Source organism: Myotis daubentonii, chromosome 12 (assembly GCF_963259705.1).
Source record: "Myotis daubentonii chromosome 12, mMyoDau2.1, whole genome shotgun sequence".
NCBI classification, from domain to species: Eukaryota; Metazoa; Chordata; class Mammalia; order Chiroptera; family Vespertilionidae; genus Myotis; species Myotis daubentonii.
In genome coordinates, this window is record NC_081851.1 from 61,597,838 (window position 1) to 61,608,958 (window position 11,121).

Sequence of the window (11,121 nt, forward strand, 5' to 3'; positions counted from 1 at the left end):
ACAACTGTATTTATACCAGTTGATTCAATCCTATCAATCTCTATTACAAAGGTTAGGGCGTTTCTTATCTCCATTCCAGGGAGTAAAGATTATGTAGCTTAAGCATGATTGTTCGTAGTTAAAGTGATTAATTACCCGCCTGGCACCTAGTTGAGGGGTTTTATTCCCTCCCTAACTTCAGGGGAAAATCCCTACCTAGGGATTCAACCTTTCTCGGAGAGGTGACCTTGGTTAAAACACAGCACCAAGAAGGTGAGCCAACATATTAAGAACCGTATGCCATATATGCCAGGTCCCTTGAAACAGCAAGGATGGACCGGCTCCCGGCACTTACTTCGCCTCAAGCATTACTTCCTATAAAAACCACAAGGAAGGCTTTTGCTCATGCTTTCCTCTTACTCAGTGGTTCTCAACCTTGGCTGCACATTAGAATCACCTACGAATCCTTTTAAAATCCTGATTTCTGGGCCTCATTCTCTGGAAATTCTGTTTCTTTGTTATGGGGTGAGGCCACAACATTAGTATCAAAGAAACAGAATTTCCGGAGGGTGAGGCCCAGAAATCAGGATTTTAAAAAGATTCCCAGGTGATTCTAATGTGCAGCCAAGGTTGAGAACCACTGCTCTTACTCCTTCTGACTCCTGACCAACCCTAGTGCTTCCCCACATGTCCCTGTTAATTTAGCATGCCCCTTCCTTTCAGGAATTCTAAATAACCAAATACCTTTTTAGTGGCAATCATCTGTTGCTTCACCATACCTGGATAAAACCATAATCACAGGTACTTGTGAAAACAATTGGTAACCTGCTCCTGCTATGGTTGGAGGGAAAGATGGTGAGCTCCAGAACAGGCGCCTGGTTTCAGTTGTCTTTAAATCCCGAAGGCTAGCACACTATTTGGAGTCACTGTAAGCCTCAAGACCGTGACAGGATCAATGAGGCAGGTCCGAACACACCTTGACTGTTACAACCATTGAACAAAACAAAACAAAATAAAAACTCGCTGGATCCACAAATCTAACATGGCAACGAACGTTCCCCCTCATCAGTGCAGACAGATAGGTCTGCAAGATGCATTGTTATCTCGGCAACCCACAGGGGGTGGGGGCAGAATAAATAACTGTGTAATGAATCACATATCATATCAAGTTCTATCTTCCTAACAGGGTCATCACTGACATAGGGATCGTGGTTTTAAAACATATCCGCAAATTCTTTGACACTCCTCCCCTCAAGAGGCGGTTTTCTTTTCCTGCTTCTTTGCGTGACTGGTAAGCTTTGATTGGATGTCAGACATTCTGACTCTATCTCATTAGGTGCTGGATATTTTTGTATCCCTATAAATATTCTGGGACACAGTTAAGTTGTCTGAAAACAGTTTGATCCTCTCAGGTCTTGCTTTGAAGATGTGTTGGGTAGGACCAGGGCAGCACTGAGTCTAGAGATCACTTCCCCCGCTGTGAAGGTAAGACTTCTCTGCGTACTCTACCCAATAACCTGTGAGTTATGAAATGTTCCAGTCTGGCTGGTAGAAACAGGCGCTCTTCCTGGATCTGGGCCAATGTGAATACTGTTCTTTCTAATCCTTCCAGAAAGTTCCTTTCCCAGCATTGGGTGGTCTGTTCACAACGTTCATGGATCAATGTGCTGCTTTAAAAGGGACCCTGTGCAGATCTCTGCAGCCCCCTCTCTAAGCAGCTCCCTCTTCCCCAGCTCCCTGCCCCATGAACTTGAGTCTCCCCAGACTCTCTGTCTCCTCAACTTAGGGAGTCCACTGGGCTCCTCTGGGTTCCCCTTCCTGTGCTAATGGCCTGGAGACTATTCAGGTAGTTGCTGGGACCATGTAGGGTTCACCTTGTTGGTGTCCCATTTCTTAAGGGTCACTATCCTTCATTGTCTAATTTAAGTGTCTTGAAAAATATTATTTCATTTAACTTATGATTTTTTAGTGTGTGTTTTTGTTTTTTTTGTTATTGTTTAGTTGTTGTTGTTGTTGGTGGTGGTGGTGGTGGTGGTGGAGGTGTGTGTGTGTGTGTGTGTGTGTGTGTGTGCGCGCACGTGTTGTTGTGCAGGCAGGTAATTTGAATTCTGTTACTCCATCTTGGCCAGAAGTAGACATTCCCAAAGTGTTTCAGAAAGTACTCTGAGCATCTGCACTCCCAACCACATTGTACAGGAGTTGCTGTTGCTTTACATCTTTATACTGTTGGCATTTTCAGACTTTCTAATTGTTTTAGGGATTAAACTAGTCCACATAAGGGACTTGAAGTGATGTTCCTCACAATACAATCTAAAATTGAAAAAAGAGAGGCAATATTTAACCTAAAGGGATGAATCTCTGCTCATGAAATTTCAGGCAGAAAGGGAATATGCGAGTACTAGGGGAATTCGGCTCACTACTCTTTACCACTAGAGTATTTCCATTTGTTTATTGAAGGAGAGCAAAGTTGTTAACACATTAAAACTAACAGTTCTGTGAAATGGAGGTAATGTTAATGCCTACTACAGATCTTACAAGCATTTAATTCCATGAACAGAGAGAACCTGGAGATTCTTGGCAAAAATGTCCTGCTTAAAGTCCAGGGTTAGACACACAGATGGATGCGCGCGTACACACAGGATGTCCTGGGCCACGGGAGCAGCATCAGCTGGCCGCTTCGGTCACTTGTCACGCCCTTCTCTCTCTGGGGACTGCACTTCCACCGCTGAAAGCACTTATAATTGTTTCTTTGAAGATGGCCATATTCTCCAGAGAAGCTCTCAGGCAAGAAATCTAATTATCTTGGAATTATTGAATTCTCTGGGTACCGTCTTCTAGGTAGGCAGACAGTCTTTATTTCATTTTTAGAAAGGTTGTTTGCTGTTACACATAATGGACTGTTTGTCCTCTTCCTCCCACCATGGTTTGGAGAGAGAAGCAGTGGAATTTATCAATCCCTCCTCTACACCTGGCCTTCATCAAACCCTGCAAACAACCAACACTGTGTAGAAGCATTTGGTTAAAAAAAAAAAAAAAAAGGCAAAGCTTTGGTAGTGAGCATACTTATTAAACCAGAGAAAATGTCTCTACAATCTCCATTTTATTTTGTTTTTAGTATTTGTACATCCACAGTCCTCATTCTGCAATAACATTTGTTTTGTGGTTGCTGACGGATGTGATAAAACAGTCCAAGATCTGCTTTCCACAGTTCTTTACAACAGACCAAAATAACATTCTTGTTCACGCGAGGATAGCCCAGCGTTGGCATGCATTCTGGCCAACTAGCCGAGGGTGAACAGAACGTCCGTGGTCAATTTCTCAGTGTTAGAATATCCTCTTTATAGTTACAAAATTGCTTCCTCCAAGGACAAAAACAAAGCTGCTTTATGCTACTTTTTCACTTCGTCTAACTCAGAGGGTGCGAGTCACAAGAAATGCGAGACACGGGTAATCACGGCATTTGTTTCTGGAAATAAAATGGTCTTACTTCCTTGTCAATGTGAGTGCCAGGACTTCACTGATGAAAATTAAGTAAAGGTTTTCCACCAAAGAACTTTCTTTTGGAGGCTTTAAAATTCAAACTGCCATCAAGTCTTCCACATAATAAAGCATGTTTTGAAGTTTCTCAGATTTCTTTAAAATGGGCATTTATATCTTTTATGTACTCCTCAAGTAATATTTGCAGCAGAGAGAGGCCATTCCAATTTGCTAACACTAATTAGAGTTGTGTCTTCCATTTGCTCTGATTAGACATGAGGAATGAGAGAGGACCAGTCAGGATAGTTTCAATCAATGTTAGTTCCTATTTAGTGTCAAGCCTGCCTCTGAAAAACCTTCCATATCCAAAACTGGGACATATCTTAAAAATGAGTCCTCACCATAGCTGGTCTGGCTCAGTGGATAAAGCGTCAGCCTGCAGACTGAAGGGTCCCAGATTTTAATCTGCTCAAGGGCACATGCCCAGGTTGTGGACTTGATTCCCAGTGTGGAGCGTGCAGGAGGCGGCCGATCAATGATTCTCTCTCATCAGGGAAGTTTCTATCTCCCTCTCCCTTCCTCTCTGAAATCAATAAAAAAAATATATATTAAAAACAAAAACGAGTCCTCTCATCATGCCATTTCCTTTCTTCATGAGACTCTGGTGGGTCCCAAACCTGACTGCAGGGTCCTCAATTAGAATGAAACCATTCATTTTAAAGTCGAAAAGAAACATTCTTGCCAAATAGATCTGGAAGCTCCCCGAGTACTGTTAGCCTCAGCAGAGCCTCTAGAAGGAAACTTCAGAATCACCCTCAGTACACCCTTCCCTTCCTCCCACGTTCAACAACCAACGGGCTACCTTAAAAACATCTCTTCCCATGTCCAGCGAGAGCTGCTCTCTTCATGCCCTACCATCGCTCATGCCCCAATGAGTCTCCCTCCTGCCTGTCTCTCTTCAGTTACATCGGCCTTTCAGACACGTGACCAGCACTGGAACGCTTCTGTGCATAAGTGTCTCCCCCTTTTGTCTCAGCGCTTGGCTTTTAGATGGTCTTCTGTGGGGAACTCTAAGGGCTAAGCCGACTGAGCCCCAAAGCTCCTTCCCTCCTCTTCAAAGGAGCTCCTCCTCCTCTATGACTTGTGTTTTGGATCTTGGATGGAATATTTCATTGAAAAGGAAGCATGCTTATTAAACAAACAAACCTACAAAGCACTGGCCACAAGATAAAATCTAACTTCTTTACCATGACATGGAAGGTCTTCTACGGGAAGTCCCATCCTATCCAGGAGCCTCATCTTCCATTTCTCCCAGTAACCTCTGCTCCAAGCCCTGATCAAGGGCATGACCTCTGACATGTCAGGGTTCCCACACTCCTTATTGGGTATACATTTCTACACTTACCTCCCTAAAGAACTCCTAACAACCTTGAAGACATAGCCCATTTGTCACCCCGAATCGTTATTTTCCTTACTCATAAGTTTAAGGCATAGACACAGCCCATTTGTTACTTCTTCATTAAACTTTCCTCAACTTTCCCAGTTAATTATTCCCATCTTTGTGCTCCCATCATATTATAAACCTTTATCATTGTAGTCTCCTACACTGCATTGTCATTTTATATGTCTTTCTTCCTGGAACCTACCATGTCTCATTGATCTTCAGATCCCTGGCATTGACAAGAGGCATATGAAAACATGCTCAAGGTCACTAATCATCTGAGAGATGCAAATCAAAACGACAATGCGGTACCATCTCACACCTGTCAGAATGGCTATCATCAACAAATCAACAAACGACAAAGTGCTGGCGAGGATGTGGAGAAAAAGGTACCCTCATGCACTCACTGCTGGTGGGAATGCAGACTGGTGCAGCCACTGTGGAGAACAGTATGGAATTTCCTCAAAAAACTAAAAATGAAACTCCCATTTGACCCAGTGATCCCACTTCTAGGAATATATCCCAAGAAACCAGAAACACCAATCACAAAGGATATATGCACCCCTATGTTCATAGCAGCACAATTCACCATAGCTAAGATTTGGAAATAGCGTAAGTGCCCATCAGCAGATGAATGGATTAGAAAACTGTGGTACATCTACACGATGGAATACTACGCTGCGGTACAAAAGAAGGAATTCTTACCATTTGCAACAGCATGGATGGAACTGTAGAGCATTATGCTAGGCGAAATAAGCCAGTGAGAGAAAGATAAATACCACATGATCTCACTCATTTATGGAATATAATGAACTGATGAACAAAAACAGACCCAGAGGCAGAGAAGCATCAATCAGACCGTCAAACCTCAGAGGGAAGGTAGGGGAAGGTGGGGGATAAGGGGGAGAGATCAACCAAAGGACCTGTATGCATGCATATGAGCCTAACCAATGGACACAGACACCAGGGGGGTGAGGGCATGAGCGGGGGGGGGGGGGGCAATGGGGGAATAAGGACACATATGTAATACCTTAATCAATAAAGAAAAAAAAAATCCCTGGCATTGAGCACAGCTTTCTTGGCACATAGGCATTCTCGATTTAATGAATGCTGTCATGTTGTATAAGACCAAACCTTTCCCCCAATCACTTTTATTAATGTCTGTATATGAGATTTTCTAAATTCAAATTATCAAATAAACAAAAACAATCCACCTAAAATATACTAGAAAATGAAAAGGACCTTTGAAGAGGGGAAGAATGTGGGCTGACGGAACGAAACTAAGAATCACAACTGACCAACTGACCACGTCTGAGATTTGCAAAGGTCAGCTATTTGCACACACTTGGAAACTCTCAGGAGTCTGTAAGCACCAGAGTGAGCTGGCTTTGAAGAATGAAACTAACATTTTCCCCTTTACTTTAGGTACAGCTGAGTCTCACTAATTCAGACTAAAATGTGGGACAACTGTTTGAATTAATGAAATTCAGTATTATAGGATGTTTTATATGTAGTTGCTGTTTTAACACTGTAGACTTTGTTTAATGAAAGTACAGGATTATCCTTTGCAAACTAAATTGTTAATCATTTAAAAATAGTCCAGTCTACCATTTGTCTGTATCATTCATTCCATCACACACCTTATTTTTCAAAGATAAGTCAAAGGGAAACTTCTTAACACTTGTTTGGATGATCACGACTCTGAACTAGGTTCCTATGAATCAATAACATTTCAACATAAACGTCTTTTTTCAGCAAATATGCATTAATGCATAGTATTCCTGGAGGCTGGAATGAACTGGGCTAGGAAGAAGCTGCTCTGTGCTCAATTCATGTTTCCAAATTATTTTCATGGTGAATTTAGCCAGTTTTCCATAGCTCATGTAACTCCAGGCTGGCTTGAGTTTCCTGCTTCCTTCTTTGGCAAGACTGCACCAAACCTTTTCAAGAGATGTGTTCTTACTTAGAGAAAAGGAAATATCAGATCCAGGCTGTTTTACATGCGCTAGATGCCAAGCACCAAACAAAGCAGCTCAGCTTTTCAGACTGGATGCTGTAACTGTAGCCACTTGAGCAAAAGCTCTATCCCTGGACAAGCCAAGTTAAATAAGGCAGAATTAGGGAGCATTAAACTGATCTCCAAGTCTAGTGTTCATAAATCTGCATGAAAAAGTTCTGAATCAAAGAAAATAAATTTAAAATGTGTCATACTGGTTCTCATCCAATGGATCTGCGTGTTTTGGAGGAGAAACACATGGCTTGGTGTTACTGCGAGGACTGTCTCTTCTTGGTGCAGGTTGAGTTTCAGGCTGACTGAGCAGGGGGAGACAAGAAAAAGCTGGGTTCTAGAAGACAGCACCTGAGATCACACACTTGGAATTATTGCTTCTACATAAGGAAGAGGAGGGAACAGTCTCATAGATGTCTTGAGAGCCATGACATCGGAGTGACTTTCAGAGAGGAACATGGGAGATCTACTGCCTCATCTATCACCAGATGCTCATCTCAGGCACAAGGATACAAAACTGTGAAGAATCAGACATGTTTCATAGGTCCTAAGACACATGTTTGGTGAATTTTGAGCCCTTGAGTAGAGGAAACTTACTAAGGTCTGTTAAGTGAGAGGGAGTTGTATTGAGGAGGTTGATTTTATCACAAATGCAGTGCATTGAGTATAGCAAATGACTTTTGGCTATAACTAAGGACCACCCACTGCATAACAATACTGGACATGAAGCACATACAGTACAATGTGAAGAGTGCCCCCTAGGGTAGTGCCATGCTGAGCCCCTTCTCCACAGCACAGTCCAACATACGAACCTACCTGCTTGGCTGCAGTTGACTAGACCAGGGATAAATGCTTGACCATGCTGAGCCAATCAGGGCAATCAGATTCTTCCTTTAGGAATTTGGATTGAGAAATTTCCAATTAATATATAAAGACAAAGTCAACTGTTACCTTCTGGAACAGGGTGTGTATATGTGTTGGGTGGTGACTGGCAAGGATGAATCTCTGAGGTTGCATGTTTTTCAGAGGGAAAAGAGTGTAGCCAATAACTAGAGAGAAGTAGCAACGAGAGATAGAAGGAGGACCCTCCTCCCAGCTTCTCTGTTCCTGGCTGCAGCCCTCTCCCGAGGTTCAGCTGCATTTGGGTTCTGGGTGCCATTAGACACCCCTTTATCCTTAAAAGAAAAGTGTTGCGGAAACTCACTTAAATTGGTGGTAGTTACTAATAAACAAAGCATTCCAAGGAAGATACTAAATAAAACAGTCACTTATGGTAATATTGGGTTTTGTTTCTAGAAGAGTCTGCCTCCCTTTATAAGATGCTAGTCTCAGGGAGAAATATACGTAACCAAATCAGGCTTTATATTATCGACTTATTCGAAAGGGCCCAAAAGAGCAGCCATATGAACTGTATAATTTGGTCTCCTGGTTAATATGTCTTTCTATAGCGAAGTTCTTTAAATTCAACCTGGTGCCACTTGCTACAATGTTGACCTGCTTCTTGCTGGTTCTCATCTAAGTGGATTTGGAGAATAAATGACAACCAACCACTCTTGGAATAATAACCTTAAGAGCTAGACATAGAAATAGGCAGAAATTTTGAGCTAACTTGGTTCAACCTTCTAATTTCACAAATGAGGAGTCTGAGACCACAGAGGCTTATGTGATTTGCCCAAGGTCACATGTCTAATTGTGGCTGAGCAGGGATGAGAACCCAGATTACAAGCTGCCCCAAAGCCAAGTTTCATCCAAGAGAAATGCTGAAGGCAAAGCCGGTCATTTTTCTGGTTGTTAATTTTAACTTCCCAGTTATATGACCTGGATAGCTTCTAGCTCTGGGGCACTTTCACGGGTAAAAGCCCTTGGCACATGACTGACAGCTCCGCTGTTCAATTACTGACTCAGTAGTATATAGTTAAGTCATTGAGCTTTTAAGATCATCTTGACAATTCTGTTCTCATTAGAATAAAAGGAACTTCTGAGTTTCAAGTTCGTAGATCTTATTAAAGGAATACGTAGTCCAAGATGTTCAAATTTCAGAAAAGTATACACCACATGAAATTAAAATTCTTCTAAACCAAAAGAAAAAGGCGGGGAGGGAGAAGGCATATATTCTTAACTATGTGTTAATGATGTGCTTGCAAGTTATGACCAAGTCAATTTTCAGTATGTGTTACAAGTGGAAATGGCTGTTATTATTACCATTTCATACAATGTAGGTTTTACAGAGTATAGAAATGCATATGTGAGGTAGTCTAATCCTGTTAGGTCTATAATGCTTCTATAACATCACATTTTTCGGAGGAAAAAAAAAAAAACCTAAGGAAGCAAATGCATTATGCTTCTTTAAAAGAGATAAATTAGGTCATCTGGACACAATTAAAATTCCTTCTCTTTCAAATCAACATTGACTATTAATTATATTGGCAAATCTTTTATCAAAGGAAAATAAAAGATGAGAAAACCTTTAATAATATTTAGAATCTAGGTTAGGGTAAAATAGAGGGAAGAGACAGAGTTACAACTGTGTGTGTGTGTGTGTGTGTGTGTGTGTGTGTGTGTGTGTGTGTTAAACTTTGGCCTTCAGTGCATGGTGCCTTCCCATATAGACAGATGCTTGGGCTGGCTTGATCATGCCTCTAACCAGGTAGGGAAAAAATGGGATTACTAGCATGAGGAGAAACAAAAAATATTCCAGATAAGGCTTAGCATGGTGGTAAAGAAAGAGCAACAGAAATTTTTTTCAACTCTCCCAAAGCACAACTAGCCACAAACATGGTGCGGGGGGGGGGGGGGCGGACCCCCAGCCCTGTACTTATAGCCCAGGCCAGGGTGACCAGTAGGTAGATTTCCTAAATCAATGGGCCAGAGTCAGTTGGGACAGAAGGGACATGGGAAGGGGAACTGGACAGTCCAGGGAGGGAGAGAGGGAGGGAGGAAGGGAGGGAGGGAGGGAGGGAAAGGAAGGAAGGAAGGATGGAAGGAAGGAAGGAAGGAAGGAAGGAAGGAAGGAAGGAAGGAAGGAAGGAACGAACGAACGAACGAACGAACGAACGAACGAACGAACGAACGAACTTGGAAACGCTTGAATTAATGGATAAATGAATGAATGAAGACAGACAGTACCATACTAGGCTCTGTCCCTGGTCCTTTATAATGCCCCTTCTGTGTGCCTACTGAATGTCCTTACTATGGTCACTTAAAAAAGAGAGAAAATCAGTATGGATGAGATCTGGGTCCTATTAGAGTGAAGAGTAAGGGGAAAGGGCCTCACAGCTTAAGTCACTTGACCTACTTTGGCCCATGTCCTTGACTGCCACTGGCAGCCTCCCCAAAAAGAGTTCTCATTATATCTAACCTGGCTGGGTCATGAGGTCTGACAGGGTCCCAGGCTGAAGTGGTGGGGCTCTAGAATACATTTTAAAAAATATTTCAGAATCTGATCTGCTACTCAGCAACTTGATTTAGAGCAAACAGAGGAAATGGAACACATTTCTAAGCAAATATTTCCCTGATTACTTACACATGCAAATTCATGGACTAAGTTTAGAGTGTAATTAAGCACCCAGTGGTTTTTTAAGTCCACACTCATAGACCAGATCAGATGCCCAAAGGAGGCACATGGTTAGTTTATATCTGTGTTTTTGCTTGTGTTCTCAACTCGGGGCTCTCACCTGAAAAAAAAAAAATGCACGGCTCAGAGGTGTCAGTGACCCAGTTGTGGGGCTAAAAGAACAAAATGGCTCAAGGGCATGCCAAGTGTTATGATATTAAAAGATACATCTGATCAGAATGATGCTCCTCTGGGCAGAGAAATGCATAGTGATGGTTTCCCCTTAGGGGGTAGAAAATCAGGGCAAGGTAGACACTCTCCTCGGCACAGCTCTCCCTCTTGAAGGAAACAATTAATGGCCAGCTACCAAAGCCACTAGCAGTTTCCCATGGTTGCAATTCACTTTTTATATACATCCACGTTCCATATGACAATGTTAATGCCATGCAATTATGTGCCAAAGGACATGCTCAGATGCCAGGTTTGCACATGCAAAACAGACGAGTGGTTTGGAAAATGTGTTCATTGTTTCTTTGCAAGCAATGGCATCACCCCCTTACCTCCTGCTCACAGTGGCCAACAGTTCACCTCTTTTTGCCTTTCCTAGGAGCCTCGTTTGCTTAAGAGTTTCTTCACAGAGCATCCATTTAACAAATTCATGAC